The following is a 25,713-nucleotide window of genomic DNA, read 5'->3' as shown; positions in this document are numbered from 1 at the left end:
CGCAAAGAGGCCATTTTATACCATTTCAGTTATTTCTCGTGGTATGTGCCTTCCTGTTTCCATATATCATCTTTATAATTTGAGACATTTATTCTATTCCTACTTTGGAAGATGATCACGTGTCACTTTGATAACCCCACACATACCTAGTCTTCCTTCTTCCTTTCCCTTAATACAGTTAATAACGGACAGTTATTGGTGAAACCGAGAGTGAGCAGTTAGATTATTGTGACCATGTAAAATACCATTCACCCGCTGAGCCAAGAATTATACCATCATCACTTTTCCTTTTCTGAACCAGCAGAATCAGCTCTCTTTCTGATCTTCCCCTGCTGCAGTGCCCCAGGGCCCTGGGGCCTTGGGGCACTTTTGGAATCTATTTACGACTATTTCCGAGCCATCCCCGTGGCTCTAAATGTTACCCAGTCGCTGTGACTCCCAAACTTGTATGGCCAGCCTTGTCTTCAAGAAATTCTGGACTCCTGTCATCCACTGCTGACTTGAGATTTCTACTTGGATATCCAGCAGGCGCCATATACTTAACTTGTCCGAAACAGAACCTCTCCCCCTTCCCCTCCTCTGGAGCCACAACCACCCCCATCTCGGGAAATGGCACTTTGCTCTTCCAGCTGGTTAGACCCCACATCTTGGAATTACCCCTCTCTTTCATGCCCTATATCCAATCCACAGAAAATCTGGTCAACTTGTCCATCGAAATCGATCCAAAATCCACCCACTTCTCACGGGCTCTGTTCCTACCACCCCAGGTACAGGATGCCATCGTCTCTCAGCCACAGTAACCTCCTGACTGGTCTCCCTGCTTCCATTCAATTTACACAGTAAATTGTCCAAACAGCAGCTGGAATTGTCCTTTTCGAACATGAGTCCTATCCTGTTATGTCGCTGCTCAGATCTCTCCGGTGGTTTCCTATCTCACTCAGATAAAAAGGTACTATAAGACCCGGCCCTGGGGCGCCAGTCGGTTGAGTGTCCGACTTCGGCTCAGGTCATGATCTTCCAATTCATGAGTTCGAGCCCCACATTGGGCTCACTGCTATTGGCGCAGAGCCTGCTTGGGATTCTCTCTCTCTGCTCCTCCCCTGCTCACATGCACACACACATTCTCTCTCTCAAAAATAAACATTAAAAAAAAAAAAAGACCTGGCCCTGCTATGTCTTTGACCTCATCTTCTTTCAGTCTTTCCCTACTTACTCTGTTCCATCACTATTGGCTTCCTTGACATACATTGAACCCTCTAAGTTCAGCCTATAACCTCAGGACCTTTGCACTTGCTGTTTCCACACTTAGAATGCTTTGCTCCCACATAGCAGCACGGCTTGCTCCTTTACTTCTCTAGTGTCTTTCCTGCTCCAATGTCACCTTACTGGGGTGGCGATGCCTGATCAGCCTGTAGAAATCAATACCCTACTCTACTCCTTATCTTGCTTTACTTTTTTCACGGTATTATTGTCACCTGACACATTATATATTTATTTGTTTATTGCCTATTGTCTTCTCCTTGGAAGGCAGGGATTATCTTGATAGGTACTACTGTATCTCCATTGTGCAGAGTGCCTGGAATACGGTCAGCGCTCAATAAATATTTGATGGCGGAAAGAATTAATTTGAGTCAATAAATGCATGTATTCAATCCACAGGTTGAATTCGGAAGCAGAAGTTCATGTTCTGCATTAAAAATTCTATGTAGCTTCCCATCACAAGCTCCTGAGAGGAATTCTGAGCGTCTGGCACAGGGGTTGACCCCGAGTAAAATGTCTGTGGGACCGTAACAGCTTAGGGATTGAAAGAACTAACGGGTAGGGCTGCTCCCCGAGGTAACATGCGTACATCCCTCAAATATATTCAGGAGTGAACCCAATACATTTAAGACAGAGGACTCCACAACCCCATTCATCCATCCATCCATCCATCCATCCATCCATCCATCCAAGCTTTTGATACATATAGAGCACCTTCTCTTTGGAAGCTTCCAGTTCCTAAACACTTTTTGTTCTCGTCTCTAAATGACCTGCCCTCCCCCATCCCGATCTGAAATGTTCTTTTTTGTTCTGCTGGGGAACAGCTGGGCACCAGCATCTATTTCACCCTTCATCCCTTGGCAACAAGAGGGGTAGGGAACATTTTATGTACGGAACCTGAATTCTCTTCAGCCAGTATGGAGTAACAAAACAGGAGGGAGAAAACATGAGGCCCAAATTGAAAGCAAAGCCACCGAATCACACAGGAAGGCTGTTTTGTAGTCTCGGGTCTTTGGGATGTCTCTACAAAGTCCCTGGGCTTGCCATACATTCTTCCAGACTCCTTGCTTTCCTTGGAACGAAAAACCGTCCTTGGAGTGAGTTTCCTGAAACTGTGCTGTGTTATGTAAATAAACCTGTTTTACAACAAAGTCGGGGGGGGGGGCATTTTACTGGAGGGCTTTGTTTTCAGGTCAGAGGTCAAGAAAGAAGGGCAGTTACCTCTCAATATTGTTTTGCAACAATTATTCGCTGTGTTTTGTTAGCATCATTTTTTTTTTTCTCCTAGAAGCAGAGCACTTAGCAGCGTGAGGGTATGTTTCACTCCAGGAAACAAGAGGCAAAAATTCATTCTAAAACAAAACCAAACAAAACAAAAACCCGAACCTAAGTCCTTTATCCCGAGAGGGGAGTCTTGGAAGCTGCAGGCTCTCCTATTGTATTTAAAACAATTCAGTTTGCACCAATGGGTATGCACACGCTCTCTCACTTACAATTTGATTTACCACCAGGTTTTTGTTTTTATTTTTATTTTTTTTATTTTTGCCACCTGGCTCGTCGCTGGTGCGTACAAGGAAACTCTAGCCACCCATTTGCACACGGACATTAGTAGGGGAAATTGGCTCATCCCCTCACGGAATAGCGAACAGGGATTTCAGGATATAAAACTGATTTGACCTGATTCCTATCGGGTGCATTTGCCTGTGAAGTGACCCATTCAGCTGTAATGAGGTGTGGCTATTGCCCCGGACGTTGGGAGACCGCCCGGGGAGTCCTCTGCACCCGCAGGAGGGGGGCGGGGGTGGGGCCGGTTTCTGGTAAGGCTCCTGGGTTAGGCTTCTTTTGTTTTCCTCTGGGAGGTTGGCTCCAGCCTCCAGAAACTTGCCTGTGGCTGGTTCTCCTGCCTGGTGACTCTGTCCTTGGGAAGGTGTGGGCTATGAATACAGGGACAGCTCAGTTAAGACACACGGTGTGTAATATTTAAGTGATGTTGAATTTCTTCAGATATACAGAGCCTTTCTCCAAAATCACTCTTTCCCCTTGACCTCAATCATAGAAGTGACTCTCTTGTGCGCTCTTTCAGGTATCCTGAGCTCATTCGTCTAACTTCCCAGCTTTTACCCTGTTGCCCATCTTACCCATAAGCCCCAGAGCAGAGTCTTCTACCCACCGGAGTCCTCAGTTTCCGTCGGAGCCCCACTTCCTCTTAGCGAGGATGTAAGGGGGTTTGGGAATCTTGTGGACCGAGTCCCTCAAACCACGTGCCCGGTCCAGTCACCCATCGATGCCCAGGTAAACAAGCACTATGTCCGTGTTCGATGGGGTTAAATGATCAGGATTGGATAGAAAAAGCAAATTTCAGGGAGTGCAAATTCCTCTCTTAATTCCATCGTCAACTCCTTCTGTGACCTCCCGTTTCTAAGACTTATCACAACTACAGAGAACCTCAGATAACTTCCCGGGGCTGTTTTGAGTAATACACATTAACTGGTTAAGTAGTGCAGTGATTACAAATCATTTTGCAAATACAAAGCTTTCTATATACTAAGGAATTCTTGTATATAGATTTGATATATACAAGTGATATACCAAATTGCCTGGGTTGAAAACAATGGAGGGAAGTCCACGTTGTTCTAGAATAATATATAAAATGTATAATATATATAATAAATACCTTATCAAATTGCCTGGGCTGAAAACAATGGAGGGAAGTCCACGTTGTTCTAGAATAATATATAAAATGTATAATATATATAATAAATACCTTATCATATGGTAAGAGCTAACAAATTGCCTGGGCTGAAAACAATGGAGGGAAGTCCACGTTGTTCTAGAATAATATATAAAATGTATAATATATATAATAAATACCTTATCATATGGTAAGAGCTAACAAATCTTAAGTCTTTATGTACCAGGTGCTGAGCTTAGATGATCTCTTAGTTTCCCCAACAACCCTTGCTAATCAGTACTTTCATTTTCCCCATTTTAGCGATGAGGACCCTGAGGCCCAAAGAAGTTAAATAATTTCCCAAGTCTTGCAGGCAGAAAAAGCCAGAACCAAGGTATGGACTCCGACATTTCACTTCCATGGGTCTTCTTGCTTACTCGGTGGTATAATACCCACCTGTGTCTGGAAGTCTCTCAAACCACCGTAGAAAAGTTTGGTAATTCTGTTTCGTTAAAATCTTCAGTTGCATTGGATGAAAATAATAATGAATAATTGACATGTCTTGAACAATGGCCTTGGATAATTACATATATTAAACCACTTAACGCTCACATCAGCCCTGTGAAGTTGGTACTTGTATCATTCCCAGCTTATGAATGAAACACAGAGAAGTAGAGAAGCTCGTGCACAGTCACGCAGTTAGCGAGTGGCAGAGGCTGGCTTCGAACTCTGGGCAGTCTGGATCCAGAGTTTGCGTTCTTCACCAATGAGGAGCCCGGTCAATGACTGAAAGTGTAGAGCAGCTTGTAGAATCCTACTACGGACCCAAAGAGTAGACTTGTGCGATCTTGGGCCTCAGTGTCTGCCAGCCCTGGAATTCTTCACGTTCTTCACAGCCCGTAAGACTTTCAATGTCTGCGCTTCTTTAAATTTTTTTTTTTAACGTTTATTTATTTTTGAGACAGAGAGAGACAGAGCATGAACGGGGGAGGGTCAGAGAGAGAGAGGGAGACACAGAATCCGAAACAGCCTCCAGGCTCCGAGCTGTCAGCACAGAGCCCGACGCGGGGCTCGAACTCACGAACCGCGAGATCGTGACCTGAGCCGAAGTCGGACGCTTAACCGACTGAGCCACCCAGGTGCCCCTGTCTGCGCTTCTTAATAGGGGTCTGGAGCACAGTCACTGCAGCTTCAGGAGCAAGTGGATGGCCAACATTGAGGTTTTAGGAATTTGAAAAGAGACAGGAAGTCTGTGAAAGCTTGGGTTTTACTCAGGAGCCCTGGGACACTTGAATCCAGAGGTGCTGGTGAGACCCACAGGAGATAAAAGCACTTGGCAAGAGAATGGTGGTGTGATTCCAGGAAAAGTGAGAGCCGATGTGGGGTGTCGACGTGGTATACAGGGGCCCTGGGGTAGTCACCTGTAGAAGGAGGTGGGCATATGGTTTTTAAATATATATATATATATACACATATTGGCCTTGGCGTTTTGTGAATTTGGACATATACTGGAAAAGGACAAGAAATGACAATTGTATCATTTTTAAAGTACAAGTCTTATAGTGAGGGCAGCACGTAAATCGTAAGCCGGAGCGCTTGGAATGAAACCAATGTGGGTTTGTATCCGCCTCTGCCACCTTTTAGCAGATCCTGAGTAAGTGCCTTCCTCTCCTCCTTGATCAAACGGAGCTCGGACTAACACCGAGCAGAGACTCCATAAATGTTCCTTTTCCTTCCGGCAGGCCACAATTGCTTCTCTTCCCAGCTTCACCCCAAACCTAAGAAAGTCAATACTCAATTAACTCTTAGCCATGATGAAACGCTCTGATCTTAAAGAGGGATAAGGATGTCATACCTGCCCTGTTTTTCCTTTCAAGTTGCTTTTGGCTTCTCAAAGAGCTTGACCCTGATCCCAGAGAGAGGGGGGGCGGAACATGGTGGAAAGCAGCAAACCAAGCGCCCCCAGATCAGAGGTGACCACCTGGCTCCCCAGGGGAATGCAGTAGGGCTCCACTAGAAAAGTCATGATCGGAATGTGCCCTCCTCAGTCCCATGTCCTCACCTCCACCCTGGGTAGGGCCTGGTGTAGGAGCACCTAACTGACCTGCTGGACTGAGGGCTAACGATGTCCACTACTGTGCCCTGCACGGCCTGAGGACACAGGTGGTGTCACTCCCTCCCCATTCTCAGCACACACTGGACAGGCATTATGGGGTGAGGGTTGGGAGAGGGGGGTGGGACACTTCATGGCCACCACGGGTTGGATTCGTGGGAAGACAGACTTTGAGATTTGAGTGCAGGAAGTCCATTGGGAAGGGGTCTTAGGATCAACACCTGTGGGGGTGTGATGGGGGCAGGAAGCAGGACTAGGAGGAGGTGGACTGTGATTGCAGATGCATCAAAGGCCTCAGCCTACCCACTGGGGGACTCACGGTTGACTCAAGGTAGGAGCTTTCGTATCTTTTTTTTTTTTTTAAGTTTATTTATTTTTGACAGACAGAGAGAGAGAGAATGAGTGTGAGCCTGGGAGGGGCAGAGAGAGAGGGAGACACAGAATCCGAAGCAGGCTCCAGGCTCCAAGCTGTGAGCACGGAGCCCGACGCGGGGCTCGAACTCACGAACCGCGAGATCGTGACCTGAGCCGAAGTCGGACACTCAACCGACTGAGCCACCCCAGGGGCCCCCGAAACTTTCATTACTTTACATCCTTGTAAATGGGTTGTCTGGGAAGGGGCACGACATTGGCCTAGGTGGCTCTCTCTCCGGCCAAGGAAGAGATATTGGTAGTCACCAACCGGTCCAGCAGCTGGGAGGACAGATCCAAATCCTGCAGTGGGGACCCAGGGAGTGTATCACGGCATCCGCTACAGCAGCTAACCCTCTTGTCTTAATGAGTGAAGACCAGAGAGGAAACAGATGATGAGTCCTCGTGGGGCGTGTAGCTCGCAGGCTAAGAGACTGACAGCTGGTGCTCCCAAGAAAGTCAGCCTGACTTCCAATCTGACTGCTTCGTGTCCGGTGATTTGGAGACGTCACTTAACCTTGCTGTGTCTCAGCTCCCTCATGTCTCAGTTGAGGGTCATGCTATCGATCCCTGAGAATTGTCGCAAGGATTGAACGGAGAGTAAATGCAGAATTCTTAGCACATCTGATGGGTCCCCTACCTGTTAGATATTGTGGTGAATACTATTCTCACGATCTCATCCCTTTGACACAAACCCAAAGGTGTAAGGCGTGAGCTGGAAAAGAGAGGGAAGGATCCTATAATAATACTCATCACGACTTAACATACATGTCAGGAAAGCCAGCGTGGGGCAGGGATTGAGGGGGTAGAGGGTAGGAGGAGGGGCGTTAAAGGCAGACACCTGCAGGCTTGCTGCTTAAGCGAGCAGCACTAAACCAGCTGTTTGACGTTGCAGGGCCATTGTGAGAACTAAAAGACGGAGTGTCAGGAAGCTGCTGGCCACCATAGGCATGTTATGCTTTTGCGATTCTCATCCTTAAACTGTCATGTCCACAGAGGCAACACTGAGGGAAGAAGCCGTTGATTCAGACCTTACAGGTTTCCCAGGATGTGTAAAACACCGGGGAACGTACAAGTTGAATTCCTAAAGTTGGCTACACGCTGTTTCAACTGTTAGGAGGTTAGCCTATACTAGCCTGGATTCCCAGGATTAAGCGTTGCATCATTTACAGTTGTAACAGGATGGTCAGAGGGGCTGGTGGTGTTTTCTTTGGTCTGACGTGGGATTGGCTGGAGAAGAGAGCTTTGGGACCAAGGACTCCGGAGATCGGCTAAAGGAAGTGGTGTTCTTTGAGAATCGTGGGCCTCCCTGCAAGGTAACACAAGGTATGGTAAGGTAGGCTGCACTCTTTATGCATTTACAACCTTTTCTTCATTCTTTCTTTCACCGGAGAAGTTAAAAACTTGAGGAATTTCAAACATCTCAACCCTAATAAATCTGCCATGTTCTCTTGCATCAGATACTCCCCAATTTTCCTTTTTTAAAAATGTCTTTAAGTTTATTTATTTTTGAGAGAGAGAGAGAGAAAGCATGAGCATGAGCATGAGTGGGGGAGGGGGAGGGGCCGAGAGAACGGGAGATACAGCATCCCAAACAGGCTTCCCACTGTCAGCACAGAGCCCAGTGCGGGGCTCGAACTCATGAACTGTGACATTATGACCTGAGCCAAGATCAAGAGTTGGACGCTTCACAGACTGAGCCACCCAAGCATCCCAGACACTCCCCCGTTTTCCTTCTCCCCAGCTGACACTTGTGCTGGGAGGGGTTGCAGACGACGGGAATGGTCAGGATGAAGTGGGGTTTGGAGGCAGAGAGAGTGGGTTTAGGAGAACATTCCCCACGCCGAGGGCCTGGGCTCCAGGCTCCAAGCCATCCTCCCCTTCCTCGTATCAAGTTGGAAAAAAAAAAAACACCAGATATTTACTTTGATTTATCTTTCAATTGTGATTGATTTTCAAGCCCACCTTGCTGGGAATGCCGGGCCAGGCTGGCTTGACTGAGTTCTTACCACATGGAGTAAAAAAATAAGCCATGGGAATCCCAAGTCCCAGAGTGAGCCAGTCTGATGGACTTACTTAAACTTTCTCCAAGGCGAATTCCCCATTCCTTTTGTTTGGTTAAGAGTCACAGTGAAGTTTCTTCTGCAATTATGGTGTCAGATATTTTTTAAACAAGTAAGCAATAAAACAAACACATAAAATATCTTGAGAAGAGAGATAATCAGGCTGTTTGTATCTTTCAGAATCCCAAGAACTCCTAATGACCCAAGTTTTTGGCTTCAAGGGAGATATTTAGACAGGATCATGCCCTTGATTTTTATCTTTGTGGACTTAAAGGCGGGGCAACTCAGTTCACAGAGATGTCATTGCTAGGCCAGAATGGACCATCCATTTCCTGCACCAGCTTTTCATATCAGAAAGCATAGTTGACTTTAAGCTTTTTTTATTTCTCGGAAGAAAATAAGAATAGGCCAACAGAGAGAGTCTTGGGACTTAAGGGGAACCCCCTTAAACCAAATGTATCTGAAATCTGTGTCCTTCTGTGTCCAATGACACTATCTTAGGGCACTCAACCATTATCTCTAACAGAGACTACTACTTATAATGGCCTCCTAATTGATCTCCCTGTGTCAGTGTTTGCCCAACTTCTGTGAGTTTTTTGCACACACAATGGCCATGGTGATTTTCAAAAAGTGTAAATCAGATCATGTCACTCCCCCAGCCAAAACTGTAGAGTAATTTCCCTTGCACTTAGAGCAAACTCGAAGTTCTTATTGAAGATACATGGCCCTGCTTTTTCCTCCAGGTTCAACCCCCTATCTGCTAGCCTCACTAGACTTCAGTTCTTTGAGTAAGCTCTTTCAGGCCGCAGGACCTTTGCACATGCCGTTTTCTCTATTTAGAAATCTTCACCCTACCCTCTCCTTTCAAGTGACTTTCTCTTCTCATTCTTCAGACCTCACCTTAAATGTTACTTCCTTAGGCAGAACTTCCCTGACTGTCTTCTCTAAACAAGGCTTCTCACTCTGGTCATTGGTCTCTATTTTATCATAGCATTTATCACGATTTGTCATTATTTTTACTTATTGTTACTAATTATTTTTCTTTTTTCCGATTTATTTTCTGCTTCTGACACTTGTCCACAGATGGCTAAAGTCATGTTTCTCTCGTTCACCATTGCACCCTTTCTGTCCAGCAAGGCACTTGGCACAAAGTAGGGACCCCATGGATACCTGTTGAATGAAGAGATACTTTATACTGATAGGGGGTTTTAAACGTGGCTGCATTTTCCATGAAGTAGTTTGCTTTTAGAGTTTTAATCTTATTGAACTCTATATGACATGCTAAAGTCTCTGATAAAAATCACCTAATTCTAAATCCCATTGCGACTGTCTCCATCATTCCATTTCTCATGTTTTGTTGTCTTGTCCTTTATGAGTTCCATGAAGATGAATGTATGCTAGAATGTAAGCTTCCTTTTGTCTGTTTTGTTCACTGCTTGTATGGTTAACAGTGTTTGGCACGTAGTAGGCATTATATACGTACAGCTGTTACTTAAGAGCCATCCAGGCTGCAGTCTATAAGCTGATTTAGCATTAAGACCATAAATCCACAGAGCAATGGTTCTTGTAATAGTGAATTTGCAAAGTGGCAATATATTAGCTAGAGGTGTCTTAGAGAAGCATATTCTTTGACTCGGATAGTATTTTAAATCCTTTTAAGCCAGTTGCCTATGTTTTGAAACTGGGATTTCATATCAATATCCCAACGTCAACTTTTCTGGAAAAACCAGACGATCTAGCCACACAGGGGCTTTTTTGCCACATGGCATAGTGGGCAGAAGCTGCATAGCAGCTGCCTCTTATGGAGGTACACATCCCCTCTGTCTGCTTTTTCTACCAGTTTGTGTTGATGCAAGGATCCTGCCCCATTACCATTACCCTGAAAATAATAGTGGGGGGGTTTTCAAAGTAGGTAAATACAGGGTTTCATCAGAAAGCCCACCGGAAACAAAGCACCAACTTAGGGAATATTTGTGCAAGATCGCGATGGAGTTAGGCCTGATTAGTCCTTCAGAGATTTGTTCAAAGCTCTCTGTAAGTGGTATAGTAGGTAGTGGCTGGCATAGAAATGATTTGCCCTTGAGATCTTCTGTGTTGTTAAATTCTGGGCATGGAGTAAGAAGCTAAACTGGTTTCTTTATCTTAGGACCCAGCTAACTCAGTTCATAGAAATTATTCAAGGACGTCATGCTTCCAACCTGCATAGAAAGGAGGAAATGACTATAGGCATTATTTAAATCTGTTACTGGGCCACAGGCGTTGAAAACTGGCCAGCAGCTGGTGCCTGGAGAAGATAAGTCAAAGTGCATATTTTATCAATTGATGATGAGTTAGCAGCAGCAGAGTACTGACATCATCAGATCCTCACCAATGAAATCTGAGCGTTTATCTGGGCATTTGGAAACAAGCAAAGCCCCCATACAATACGAGCAACTGTTTGAACTCGCTATAAAGAGGCTCAAGTTACATTTCATCAGGAAACACTCGGGCTGTGCTGGCAATAAGGGTCAAAACAGCAAATGATTTTTTTGAGACCTAGAAAGGAGCAATTGGCCGAAGTCAATCTGGGCTGATTTTCCAAGTGATAATTAAGTTAATTATAAGCATTTTGTCTTTGGAATTTAATTTTTGCCTCTATTCCCTTATCATTTTGGTCACTTTGGGGAAAAAAAAAATAGGCCTGATGAGGGCAAAAACATCCAAGTACCATGGAGTTTGATTTAGTCTAGCAATTAGATAGATTTTTACAAGTGCTACTAATTGTCCCTTAAAATAAACTGGAATGCTATGAAAATGGATGTTGCAGTCTAAAATTACTCATCTATTTTGAAATCTAATTCACAGCTTCCACTCAAATGTTTACAGATTATGGTTTTAAAAAAAAAGAACTATTAAAATTATAAAATGTGTACGTATAATTTATGAGGAATCTATCATTTATGATTTAATTAAGTAGTTCATCACAGCTGTTCAGGTTCACGCTGGATTAAAAATATCTTGCACCCAGAAGTACTATTGAAAACCGAAAGTTTTACCACAACCCAACTAGCTTTTCTTTTTCTTCCTAAAAGTGTAAGACACAAGAATCTAGGAAATTGGAAAAGACGCTTTTTAAAATATGCAAGAGGGGTGCCTGGGTGGCTCAGTTGGTTAAGCATTTGACTTCGGCTCAGGTCATGATCTCACGGATCGTGAGTTCACGCCCCGCGTCGGGCTCTGTGCTGACAGCTTGGAGCCTGGGGGCTGCTTTGGATTCTGTGTCTCCCTCGCTCTCTGCCCCTCCCCCACTCATGCTCTGTCTCTGTCTTTCTCAAAAATAAATAAACGTTAAAACATGGAAGAAATGAGTGTGTAGTCATTCATTGAAAGAGTCACGCTGCTCCAGGCTCAAGGGCTACAGGCCTGGAATGGGATTAATCTGGAATTCCTGGTCTGGTTCACAGTTGACTCCCCTCCTAGTGTGGCCAAGCTTTAGACTCCTTGAAAATCACCAATGGAGCTTAGTAAAGATATGCACGTCCCCAGAGCTTCTGATCACTCAGTTCTAGGAACCTGCAAATCTATCATTCTGAAGATTCCCTGGGTCTATCTGATGGTCGGCCACATTAGGGAAGGGCTGGTCTAGTTCCAGAGGATTTGAGAGACAATAGAGGGGCCTGAAATGGATCAGTCATCCTGTTGTCTTTCAAACAGTGAATTCTGAACCATGTTCTGAACCAGGCAAGAACCCTCCAGGCTGATTTGATCCTTACACTGCAATTGTCTCAGATTGAAGTGACTGATCAGAGGTGAATGATGTAGGGGGATTGACAATCAGAGGGCTGGGGTTCTAGTCATCCTTTCGCTCCCAACCAGCCGCATGAAATTTCTCTCTCTTGTAGCATTACCGTCCGTAAAATGAGGGAGGTGGGCTCCATGGTCTCTAAGACGAGGATTGCCATCCGGGGGCCACAGGCCACATCTAGCCTGCAGACTGATTTTACTCTGACCTACGTGATGTTTGAAAATAAATTTCAGTTAGTTTCCCAATAGGGAGATTTCCCTCCAAATCTAGATTTTCAGCTTCTCTTGGAAAATTGGAAAATCTGGGCATCAAGGGGTGCCTTCATTCTTACCCAGCAGCTGTCACTGGGAAAAGTAGGGTTTGTTCCTTAATTTTTTTTTTTTTTCCATTTATTTTTCAGAGACAGAGAGAGCACAAGTGGGGAGGGGCAGAGAGAAAAGAAGACAGAATCCCAAGCAGGCTCCAGGCTCTGAGCAGTCAGCACAGAGCCCAACGCGGGGCGTGAACTCACAAACCGTGAGATCGTGACCTGAGCCGAAGTCGGACGCTTAAGCTTAACCGACAGAGCCACCCAGACGCCCCACGGTTTGTTCCTTTTAAAAGGGCCACCAGGGGCGCCTGGGTGGCTTGGTCGGTTAAGCGTCCAACTTCGGCTCAGGTCATGATCTCACGGTCTGTGAGTTCGAGCCCCGCGTCGGGCTCTGTGCTGACCGCTCAGAGCCCGGAGCCTGTTTCAGATTCTGTGTCTCCCTCTCTCTCTGCCCCTCCCCTGTTCATGCTCTGTCTCAAAAATAAATAAATGTTTAAAAAAATAAATAAATAAATAAAATAAAAGGGCCACCAGCTCTTGTATTCCTACAGTAGTCATGTTTCCTACTGACCAGCCTGCTCCTAGATCGATGTTTCTGCCTGACACCCAGTGATGGTCTCACAGGTGGCTCTTGCAAAGGTCATTTGCCACACACTACCACCCTTTGATTCTCTAGGTTACGTCGTAGGGGTGGATCCTTTATCCAGGCCTGTGCCTGCCTGACACCTCAGCAGCCGCTCACTCCCCCCTAATTTTTGAGTCAGGAAAGCAATTTCTGCTATTCCAGTTTTGGGGCCCAGGGAGTCTTTAAGGAAGGAGCAAGGGAGTAGGAGCCTTGAAGGAATGTGGTGACTGCTTCTCCAGAAAGGAGCCGAAGAACTAAAATTTCTGTGTTTACAAATTCCTAAGTACAATATACCCAAGTGGGCCTTAATTTAGGCCAAATGTTTGTATCACTGGTTATGGGCAGTTCCAGCAAGAGTAAAGACATTGCTAAATTGCCAGGTTTTTGCAAATTGTAATGAAAATTGTATGGCACTGAGTCCAAAATCCTTGTATCAATATAATAATTACTGGAAGACTGGAATTACTGAAAGGAAGTGGCTTTTCTGGGAAAACACAAGTGGGAAAAATTCTTTTAGGTTTCACAGAAGCATCTTCAGCCTAAAGGTGGGCAGCTGGGATTGGGGGTCTCAGCAGAGGCCTTTGAACGGAAATAAACGTGATTATGGATTACTCAAATCTCACGGTTATCGGAGGGTCTGCCCTATTTGCTATGTGGTTTTCCCACTGCTTCTACCTGAATCCTTTCAAAATACACCAAATGTGAACAATGGCCAGTGTAGGGGCTCCTGGGTGGCTCAGGTAAGCATCTGGCTCTTGGTTTCAGTTCAGGTCAACATCTCATGGTTGGTGAGTTCAAGCCCCTGTGCTGACACAGCCTGCTTGGGATCCTTCCTGTTTCTCCCTCTCTGCCCTTCCCTCACTCGTTTTCTCTCTCTCTCTCTCTCTCTCTCAATAAATAAGTACCCTTTTTTTTTAAATTTTTTTTTTTAACGTTTATTTATTTTTGAGACAGAGAGAGACACAGCATGAACGGGGGAGGGGCAGAGAGAGAGGGAGACACAGAATCGGAAGCAAGCTCCAGGCTCTGAGCCATCAGCCCAGAGCCCGACGCGGGGCTCGAACCCGTGGACCGCGAGATCGTGACCTGAGCTGAAGTCGGACGCTTAACCGACTGAGCCACCAGGCGCCCCAAATAAGTACCCTTTTAAGAAAAAGAAAAAAAAAAAAAAAAAAGAGTGGCCGGTGTAGATCTCATTCTCAGCTTGCCAAGGCAAATTAGTGCCAAAAGCATACTGCCTATGGTCACTTGACTCAATTCACATTATGCACATGATTCTAGGTTACAAGGGATGAATCCCACTTAAACCGGGAAGCCGTTGTATGTTACAGGTAGCTGTGCAAGTGAGAAAAATTCCTATTGGCTGTTTTAGAGGACTCTATTGCTGGGAAAAGAGCAACAGGGAGGAGGGCAGCATTTAGGTTCCGCCTCAGAGGATGGGTTGAGTTGGGTGGTGAAGGGACAAGGAGCATTTAGGCAAAGGGCCTGTCAATAGGAACACGTGTCTGGGGAACCCCGGGGGGTCTGCTACGACCAGAGGGGAAACTTCCTGAATGATGAGATAAAAAGACGTGAGAACTGGCCGGAAATAAGGCTAGAAAGCTATAAGGCAGTCAGATCGAGAAGGGCATGCTGAAGCCTTGGATCATGATTTTTAGGTAATGGTGAAATGGTGAAAGCTTTCTGAGATGGGCATGGGAGGGATCACATGATCCCTTTTATTTTAGAAAAAAATAACTCTCTGCAGTGTGCAGCATGAATTGGAGGGGTTGGGGTTTGGGCCAGGGAGAGTCACAGTTATTTCGAGGGTGCTGAGTTGGGCTTGTTTCTATCTTCTGCCTTCAATCTAAACGAGAAAACGTATTAATTTACACTTGTTCAGTGCTGTGGCTTAATGTCAATTGAACGTTGTGTTTGCGTGAAAGCCCTAGCGAACTGAATTATTTTGTTCAAGGATACACGCATTATTTTGTTCCACTACACTCTTTCATGAAAAAGTAGTGTACGTGGAAAACAGAACTACAGTTCAGTTATTGAAAGTTATCCCTTCTTCTTCATGACTTTTCTAGGATCTTTACCGCTGCCTCCTCTTTCCCCCTTTGCTGTGTTCTACTCAGTTTTGTGGTTTCTCTGGGGTAGAACAGCAAAGCCTGGGCACTGAAGCAGGGAGGGTCATGTTTCACATACAGTTTGGGTGTCTGAATGGCCCTCAGTGTCCCTGTTCTTGTTCGCTACAGAGAGGGGAGAGCATCAGAAGGTGTATGGGATGGAAACTATCAAATCAAACGAGGTAGTGAGCCAATAAACAAGAAGTCAGATTATGACAAGAAGGAGGAATGAAAAAGAAGCATAGCCTGCTGAGAAGGGGAAAAACATAACACACATACTAATATTTCTAATACGTTTTATATTGGTCTATTATGTATGGAACCTGTTTCGGCCTCATGGAAAATGGATGATTTTCGGCGGAGTCCACCAAGGACAGGCCTTTGGGGGTTTTGAAGAGAAAAGGGAGCCCTCCCGTATAAAATACAATTACAACCGTGTGAAATACCTTATTGCTGGGTCTGGTATTATTACCCTGCACTAGTAGAGACATACTTTAATGTTCAATTCTCGTAAAATATGGAAAATGACAGCTGATAAGGACCATAAGGCCGTTTCATGAATTTCACATAACTTGGGACACATTCTGCCCACTGATATGCATGGCTGAAGAAAAATCCCATGGAATGAGGAAAGGCTGAATTTAATATTTCCGGGTTTTTTTTTAAGTTTATTTATTTATTTTGAGAGAGAGAGAGAGAGCACATAGGAGGGGCAGAGAGAGAGAGAGGGAGAGAGAGAATCCCAAGCAGGCTCTGCACTGTCAGCATAGAGCCCTACATGGGGGCTCAAACCCACAAACTGTGAGATCATGACCTGAGCTGAAATCAAGCATCAGATGCTCAACCGACTGAGCCCCCCCCCCGCCCCCTGGCACCCTTGAATTTAATATTTCATTATTTTGCCAGCCTTTCTATTATTTTAGAGAACTATTCGCTTTCTTAATGTTTTTATTAACTAGCGTTATTACTAACGATAACTCATTATCTTAATAAAAAATAATACAATGTCAGAATGTTTCAGTCGAAAGATGGTAAAGAGAGTAAGTACACTCACAGAGTTCACATTTTGGGCCAAGAGAAGAGTTGGAGCTTCGGTGTTCCTAAGGAGCGTCAGTGATGGATCTGTTATGCAATCGTAAAATCCACAGCGAATCCGACATTTTCTGCTTCTGTCCCACCAATATACAGTGTCAAGGTGAGGTCCTCCAGAGTCGGACAGGCCTGGGCTGAACAGTCGCCCTGCTGCTTACAGAGCTGCGTGGCTAGAAAGAGCTACCTAGCCTGCCCGTGCCTCAGTTTCCCCATCTGTAAAATGGAGACTGTACTGTCCTAGGGCCGTTTTTGAATGTTACACGAGATAACTCATCTAAAGCAGTTTATGAACAGTTTATTAACCTTAGCCCTGTTGATATTTTGAGCTGGATAACTCTTTGTCATGGGAAGGTAGTCCTGTGCAGTGCGAGATGTTTAGCAGCATTCCTGACCTCCATCCACCAACTGCCCATATCACTTCTCTTGCACCCCCCCTCCCGCCCTCGGTTGTGACAGTGAATATCTCCAGGCATTGCCAAATGTTCCCTGTTGGGCAGAACCACCCTCACCCCTCAACCAGTGATCTTGGTAAAGTACTTGACGCATAGCAAGGGCTCAAAAGACATTCTCTATTATTATTATTATCATTTTGTATTGCTTTTAAGGAGCAGCAACTTCGGCTTACAACATCTCTTTGTTTGTTTCTTTGGGCTCCGTGACAATGTGCAGAAAAACGGTCAAATGCAAGGAGTCGGAAAGGATGGGCTACAAACTAATCAGCTCCTGACAGTTTTGTTAAATGCAGTGATTTTCTTTTTTTTCTTTTTCTTTTTCTTTTTTTTTTTTTTTTTTCTGCCACTAAGGAGAAGAAGATGACGGAACCCTCGGATCCTCCCTGATATTTTCCAGATTTTATCAGATGCTTGAGTAAAGAGAACGCTGTCACTTTACCGAGGCCTGCCGTAAGAGAAAAGGGAAAAAGATAATATGGTTAAGTCACTAGCATGCTATTATATGAGTTGAGCTCTGGTGCTGTCCCCAAAAGTAATTTCCATATATTTCTTCACCTCTCGCCTTCCAGCGTCGCTATTACTTAACCCACTGACCCAGATAGCTGCTTATTAACATTTAATACATGTTGAAGTGTTAGTGGGCTTTGAACAAAACATGAAGAAGTTTCTGACTTGCTTTTAGCTCTTTGCCCTTGAACCATTACATGAGTAATTCTTTAAAGCTCTGCTCTGCCATTGCTATAACGGTGGCATGGATTTTCTTTGAGATACAAATGAACAATTTATGAAAGTTTATCCCCCGGATGCATGCAAGCTTTCGTCCGTTCAACGAATGTTGATGAGCCCCCTATGTGCCGACCACCGTGCGCGAGGGAGGGAGGGCTCACAAACAGATGTGGTGGTTGTGCTCTTGTTCTTTATGGTGGTGAAGGCAGGGAGCAGAATGCTGGGAGACACAGGCAGGTATTCACAGAGAGTGAGAAGTGTGGGGACACAGACGTGTCACCGATGAAAGCACGTGGTGGGGCCCCGAACTTAGTCTTTAGGGGTTAGAAATGTGGCCTCCATTTAAAAACATATGAAAAGGGGCGCCTGGGTGCCTCAGTCGGTTAAGTGTCCGACTTTGGCTCGGGTCATGATCTCGTGGTTCACGGGTTCGAGCCCCGCGTCGGGCTCTGTGCTGACAGCTCAGAGCCTGGAGCCTGCTTCCGAGTCTGTCTCTCCCTCTCTCTCTGACCCTCCCCCCATTCATGCTCTGTCTCTCTCTGTCTCAAAAATAAAATAAACGTTAAAAACATATGAAAAGAAAATTATCCCCACTATCCTTTCCTCCTAAATGAAGTCACACCAGTGAGAAAAAGACAAAATTCAGTCAAGGCGGGAAAACTGGAAGTTTGTGACATCTGAAGGGTGCAGCCCTGATCTATGCAAAATGCAAAAATATTTGAGAATAGGAATGTTTACCCTGACATAATAAATATTTATTAGTTCGTAAATTCATTCCAGAAGTTACTTGACGTAGCTAAATGTGGCCAAAAAACCCCCACCTTCTTTCATTTTTATTTTTTTTTTAATTTCATTTTTTTATGTTTATTTTTGAGAGAGAGAGAGAGAGAGAGAGAGAGAGCATGGGCAGGGAAGGGGCAGAGCAAGAGGGGGACAGAGGATCTGAAGCAGGCTCTGTGCGGACAGCCGCAAGCCGGTGGTGGGTCTGGAACTCACCAACCGTGAGCTCATGACCTGAGCCAAAGTCACATGCTTAACGGACTGAGCCACCCAGGTGCCCCTTGTTTCATGTTTAACTTATAAAAGTAATACATGAGCGTACTTGGAGAAAAGTTCCAGCGGCACGGAAAGAAAAGAGACGAGGGAGTGAACTCGCCCACTTACCCTCTCTCTTTCCCAAATCCACCCCCCTTGCCAAAGACACTTGATGGTTTGGTGTGCATCCTTGAAGAGATAACAGTTACACGTATTATAAACCACGTGAAACTGCTGGTTTTACGGGTCACAATGGTCAAATGTGCACCACCTTTGTATATTTCCACCTAATATTTGATGTGCTTTGCGGATCCCACACACATCATTCCGCGACTCCCTCTTTAACCCCAGATCTTTCCTCTCCACGTGCGCACGTGGAGATCGCTTTTCCTTTTTTGGCACGTGACCTTTCTAAAAGCGTTAAGAAAATAATCTCGAGAAGATAAATTAAGGCCCCAGAGAAGTGGAGAGGCTGACGATGGGAGAGCTGCTGGAAAAATTACTCATCCTATGCTGTCGGGAAAAGAAACTGGTCACTTCAGGTCAGCCTGCCCAGAAGGCTCGATTCTTTCCAAGGGGGGCTGTGTACATGGTGGCAAACAGAAGCTCCCTCGCGACCGCCCCCCCCCCCCCCCCCCCCGCCCTCCCCCGGGGTCCATTGCACTGTGCTGCCTGACTCCTGCTGCTTCAATTTACCTCTCAGCCACCCAGCCTCTCCGACAGCCCTGTGCCGGGCTCCAGGCTGTCTGGGAGAAGCCGCTGGCTGGCTCCAAGACCCAGAGGCCACGGGCTGCAACTCACGCTAAGTTTCTGTGTTAACAATAAATGTTAACTTAGTTTCTGATGACTGCTGGAGTCTTCGGGTAGTACCTGATCCGCCCAGATTGTTGTTTAGTATAATTTTTCATAATTGCTATTTTTCATAATAATGGCCTCGGAGGGCAATTTGAAAAGCGGGGAGCGGGGTTGGATTTACGGTCAGAAAACTTGCCTTTGTAAATGTCTGCTCCGTTGTTTATGAAAACCGAGGCACTGACTAAATCACTTCTCCTCACTGGACCACAATTCGTTTTAATAGCTATAAAATTAAGATTATAAAGAATATCTTACCGTTTGTTGGGTGTTCACTGTGTCCTGGGCACTGCTTCTAGCACTTTCCATATATTAACTCATGCAATTGTCGTCGCAGCCCTGGGGGGTGACCCCATTCTTACCCCATTTTATAGGCGAGGAAACTGAGGTGCAGACGTTAAATGACTTCCCCAAAGTCACCCAGCCAGGGAGGAAGATGAATGGAAGCAAGAGGCACCGTGCTTGAAGGTTAAAGAGGAATGAATGGTTTGGGCATCTCTGTGTGGCCACCAGGGCAAGAAGTTGGTGACTTTTTTTCCTTCCACTATTGCCTCCGAATCAGAGAATCTGTAAACATTTTGGAGCTGGAGCGGGACCTCAGAAATTGTCGAGGGCATGGGGCGCCTGGGTGGCTCAGTCAGTTAAGCGTCTGACTCTTAATTTTGGCTCAGGTCACGATCTCACAGTTCATGAGTTCGAGCCCCCGTGTCAGGCTCTGCATTGACAGCACGGAGCCTGCTTGGGATTCTCTCTCCCCCCTCTCTGTCCCTACCCTGCTCACACTTTCTCTCTCTCTCTCTCAAAATAAAGAAATAAAAACTTAAAAAAAATTTTTTTTTTAATTGTCAAGGGCAAACTTTTCCTTTCAAGAGAGGAAGACATAGGCCCAGAGCATTTAAGGGAGTTGGGCAAAGTTTGAGCTAATGAGCACGAGGGGGCATAGATTTTGCCTACTACCCTCAGTCATTCCCATGGTTTTCCCATTGGATTAAATATTGCAAGCAAGTTTTAAAAACCGTTTGTTGTGGATAAGGTTATACGTCAACAATAATGGAGGGGAACTCCTTGTCCCACATTCCAGCTTCAACAACAATCAACCACTCGGCCGATCTAGCTTTTTCTATGTTCCTGCCCACTCCTTGCTTTCCAACCCCCTCTGGATGATTTTGAAGGGACTTAGAGGTATCATACTCAGTATAAATCTAAACTGTAAGGGCTCTCTTTTTAATATCAGCACAATACTATCGTCACATCTCAAAAATAACAATATTGCTTAATATCATCAAATAGCTTGGCAGTGTTTAAATTGCTCCCTTTACCACACACTTTGTTTTTATAGTTGGTTTGCAGCAAGCAAGCTTTGAACTTTTTTTCTTTTAAGGTTTATTTACTTTGAGAGAGAGAGAGCAGGGTAGGGGCAGAGAGAGAGGGAGAGAGAGGAATCCCAGGCACGCTCTGTGCTGTCCAAGTAGGGCTTGAACTCACGAACCAGGAGACCATGACCTGAGCCAAAATGGAGAGGCAGATGCTCAACCTGACTGAGCCACCGAGGCACCCCAAGCTTTGAACTTGTTAGCAAGTGTGAGACACTGTGGGGGACACAGGGATGGTTTAAAAAATGCCCACCCTTGGGTTCTGAATAGTCAGGAATGAATCTGAAAACCTATTAAGGGGGAACCAATGTGCACTGGGGTGCCAGAGAAAGGAGTACAGGATCGGCTGCCTGGGCCTAAGCCCACCTTCACCACCTCTTCACCAGGTAAGGCACATGGCCTATCGATGCCCACCTCTCCTTACCTGTTAGATGGGGCTGATAATAGACCGACCTCAAAGCGCTGTTTGGAGAAGAAATGCAACTGTACAGGCAAATACTTATGTCAGCACATGAGACATCATAATTATGCACTAAACACTAGATATTATTATGATATCCCACCATGGTTACGACGCACTAGGTCTTAAAGGCACTTTGTAGTAGCAGGGTGGATAGTTTGGCAATTATGCCATGAATAATAATATGTAATAATAATTATTGTGGATGATGATGATGATGGTGATGATGATGATTTTGGCCAGGATTTATTTTTTTAATGTGCAAGTCAATTAAAATTAATTGACTTTAACTGTCAATTGCAAGTAATGTTCGAGTGTTTTTGCACTCATACTCCCTCTCCTCTCTCTCTCTCTCTCTCTCTCTCTCTCTCGATCTCTCTCTGTTCACACCTTCCTCCAAGTTGAGGTCATAAGGTCCATCCCCGAAGCCACATCTCCAAGGCATTTCTTCCCTAAAGGGGCTAAGGTATACAAAAGATCTGATTCCTAACTGGGATGGGGTAGCAGCAAAGAGGGTGCCATAATCCCCGTGGTCAGGATAACCATTCATCCTGGATTGCTTGGTTTGTGCCTGTTGTCCCCTTGCACTCCCCAAACCGGCTCAGTTCGGATGATAAATTATACGATCACCCCACCTATACCTAAAGCAGAACATCAGGCGTGTTTTACAGAACATATGATTTGAAGTCAACCTTCTCCTATTCACCTCCTTGCTCTCCGCCCCCGCCATGCCCAGTGCACCTGCCATCCCCACCCTGCCCTGCGTGCGTGCCCTGGTCTCTGCCATCACCTTAACCCCTGGAGGCCTGTGGACAAGCTATGACCAGAGCAACTTTGTCCTATCACTGGGAATGGTTTGTGCTACAGTTTGGGGCCATGCTTCTGTTGCTATCCTTTCAATTATGGAAATAGTTTCTATCAACCAAGAATGAGGGGTGGGTCCCTATGAGGTCATTTAGTTGCAAATTTTAGGAGTCCCAAGCAGATTGAGAAAATTCTGTTTCCCCCTCCCTTACCAATCAAGAGAATTGATTCATATGTACTGTGTGTCAAGCACTTTTTTTACTCCTTGTATTTACTAAACCATTTAATGCTTTTAATCTTCATTTACTTTTATTTTTTATTTTCTTTTTTTTTTTTTTTTTTTTTGAGGAAGGGAGAGAGAGCGCGAGCACGGGAGGGGCAGAGAGGGAGGGAGAGAAAGAATCCCAAGCAGGTGCTGTCAGCACAGAGCCCAAGCCGGGGCTCAAATTCAGAAACGTGTGAGATCATGACCTGAGCTGAAATCAAGAGTCTGATGCTTAACTGACTGAGCAATGCAGGCGCCCCTAATACTTTTAATCTTTCTCTTTAAAACGAATTTTTTAAATGTTTATTTATCCTAATACTTTTAATCTTAAAGCAAGTTTTTCTTACTCTGCAACTGGACTTCTTTATCAGATCCTTTGGAAAATGTAGAAAAGGTGAAAATGTCATGGTACTCAGTATGAGGGTAAGGCAGATTTGGATTTCCACATTTATGACAACAATAATAAGGTGTTTTTTAAAGTTGAATTTCTTGGAACCAGAACAAATCCCGATAAAATAAAAATCATAGGAAAAAGCATCCAGGTGCATAGTTTGTCAGTAATTCCATTTTGGAGACACGCAGTGTCTGCTGTGTGCACCGTGGCTTTGCGTGGGGCAAGCCCTTCGGCGAGCTCCACAGTGGAATTGTCGCACGGTTCCTTAAAGAATGTGTTATTGAGTGGAGAGGCTGTGGCAAGGTTACAAATGATCCTGTTACAAAGCGATGAAAGATATATGACTTAAGAGTTGTCTGAACCGTGGGCTGGGGGGATTTATGGAATACAGACAGGACTCTGAAGTTTAGAAACACTCCTAATTCTGGGAAGTAGCATGGATTTAGATAAGAGGTCCTACCGTGTTGTTTTTCTGTTTCTTTATTTTTGTACAGTGGCCCAGGCCTACGAAGTTCTCAGCAGTGGTTGTTGATAATTAAAGTAATCTTGTGGTGTCGTATTTTAAGTACTGTATGTAGAGTCATATAAGTTATACACATACGTGTAATACATGTACATATAATATATATTATATGTCTATATATACATGTATAAATATACAAATATATATTATACATTCTGTATATGCATATATATATATACTTGTATATATAGTACGTATAAGGTATTGGGTGCTATATAAATATATATACAGAAAACCTTGGATCGTAACTTGTTCTGTGAGCATTCTGCAAGACCGGCAAACATTTCTAGTATTAATTTTAACTTGATAAACGAGTGATGTCTTGAAATACCAGTAGTACGAGATCCTGAACGTCACATGATCATAACTGAGCCTATGGTTCTTCTTCCTCTCCCTCTCCCTCCCTCCCTCTCTCTCTCTGTGGGATTGTGGGTGATCATCTCCTACGCACGGATGCTCGGTGTTCGGCAGAAATCAGTGATGTTTCAGAACATTGGAAGGTGACTGCGACTGGCACTAGAGTATTTTTTGTCACTTCAGAGCACCTGTGGACAGTCCTTTACTTTTCCATACAAGAGTAAGCTTAGGAATGTTCTACTTCCTTCTGGGTCATTGGATAGGTTCCTTGTTAAAGTTGCGCGAAAAGAAAAAGATTCCATTGAGCCAACAGATAGGAGTGATTCCGTTAGTGATAGTGGAAGTCGTCCTACCCACTAACCCTCCTCTCTCTTGTCTCCCTCACATCAGCCACCAAAGGTTTCAAAGGTAAGTGCAGGTTAATTTATTTTTCTTTATATTTAGTATTTTCTTGATTATTTTGTATTATATTATAGTATTGTAATCATTTTTATATGAATATGTTTGGGTTGGGGAACGAATCATCTGAGTTACCATGATTTCTTATGGGGAAATTCGCTTTGATATACAAGTGCTTTGGATTACAAGCATGTTTCCGGAACGAATTATGCTCGCAAACCAAGGTTTCACTGTGTGTGTGTGTGTGTGTGTGTGTGTGTGTGTGTATACATGCATATATATATAAATATATATGTGTGTATACATATATATACATATGTGTGTGTGTGTGTACACACATATGTATAAATATATATATACATATAATATATATGTGTGTATGTATGTATATATATATATATATATATATATATATATATATATATACATACATACATACACACACCTCCTTGGCTTTAAATTGTTTCCACTTCCCCTTTCTAATCATCCTCCCCTGCCAGCTGAATCTTCAATATCTTTCCCTTCTGGTGCTTTCATCTCAGCCTAGGAACAGCTCCAGGCCCCCAGTCTCCCCTCAGTCTCTCACCCCATCCCCTCCTTTCTTATACCATTTCATTTCTATTTTTTTAGGTTAACGTATTTTGAGAGAGAGCGCGCAGGCTTGCACTCACTCGTGGGGGTAAGAGAGGGAGAGAATCACAAGCAGACTCCCTGCTGTCAGTGCAAAGCCAGATGGGGGCTCAAAGTCAGGAACCTTGAGATCATGACCTGAGCCAAAACCAGGAGTCCGATGCTTAACCAACTGAGATACCCAAGCACCCCACCATTACATCCGCCTCTTTATTTATATTTATTTATTTAGTTAGTTAGTTATTTATTTTAATGTTTATTTATTTTTGAGAGGGAAAGACAGAGACTGTGAGCAGGGGAGGGGCAGAGAAAGAGGGAGACACAGGATCCCAGGCAGGCTCCAGGCCCTGAGCTGTCAGCACAGAGCCTGACACGGGGCTTGAACTCACGATCCTCAGGGTTGATATGGGGCCGAGCTCACAAACCTGGAGATCGTGAGCTGACCCAAAGTCGGATGCTCACCACTGAGCCACCCAGGCGCCCCTGCACCTCTTTACTTAAAATGAATTGCTACATTCACTGCAGCCTGGATTCTGGCCCCACAAACTCCGTGTGTCTGTGAGTGTATGTGTGAGTGAGTGTGAGAGTATGTATTTAGTCACCAAAGACCTCTAGGTTAACCAGAAAAGTGAGTTATCACAGTGATTAAGCACAGGGACTATGGACTCAGCCGACCAGGGGTTCAAATCCTGGTGCAAGTTATCTAACTTCCTTGTGCCTTGGTTTCCTCAACTGTATAGTGGGAAGGTCTTGTCTGGAAGAGTTACTGGGAAGATTAAGTGATTTAGTGTATACAAAGAATTCAGAATTGGCTAGGCATTGTCAGTTCCTATTATGGTTACAAATGCCACTGGAGACTTTTCTGTCCTTATCTTATTTGACCTCCCAAAGGGACAGATTACCCCCGAATGCTCCTACTTTCTTGAAAATCTCCTTTTGCCACTGCCCTCTCTGTTCTGGCCTTTCCGACCCCTGCTTATCAGGTTCCTTTGTGGAATCCTCTTTT

Source organism: Panthera tigris, chromosome B1, assembly GCF_018350195.1.
Source record: "Panthera tigris isolate Pti1 chromosome B1, P.tigris_Pti1_mat1.1, whole genome shotgun sequence".
Taxonomy (NCBI): Eukaryota; Metazoa; Chordata; class Mammalia; order Carnivora; family Felidae; genus Panthera; species Panthera tigris.
This window is presented reverse-complemented; position numbering follows the sequence as displayed.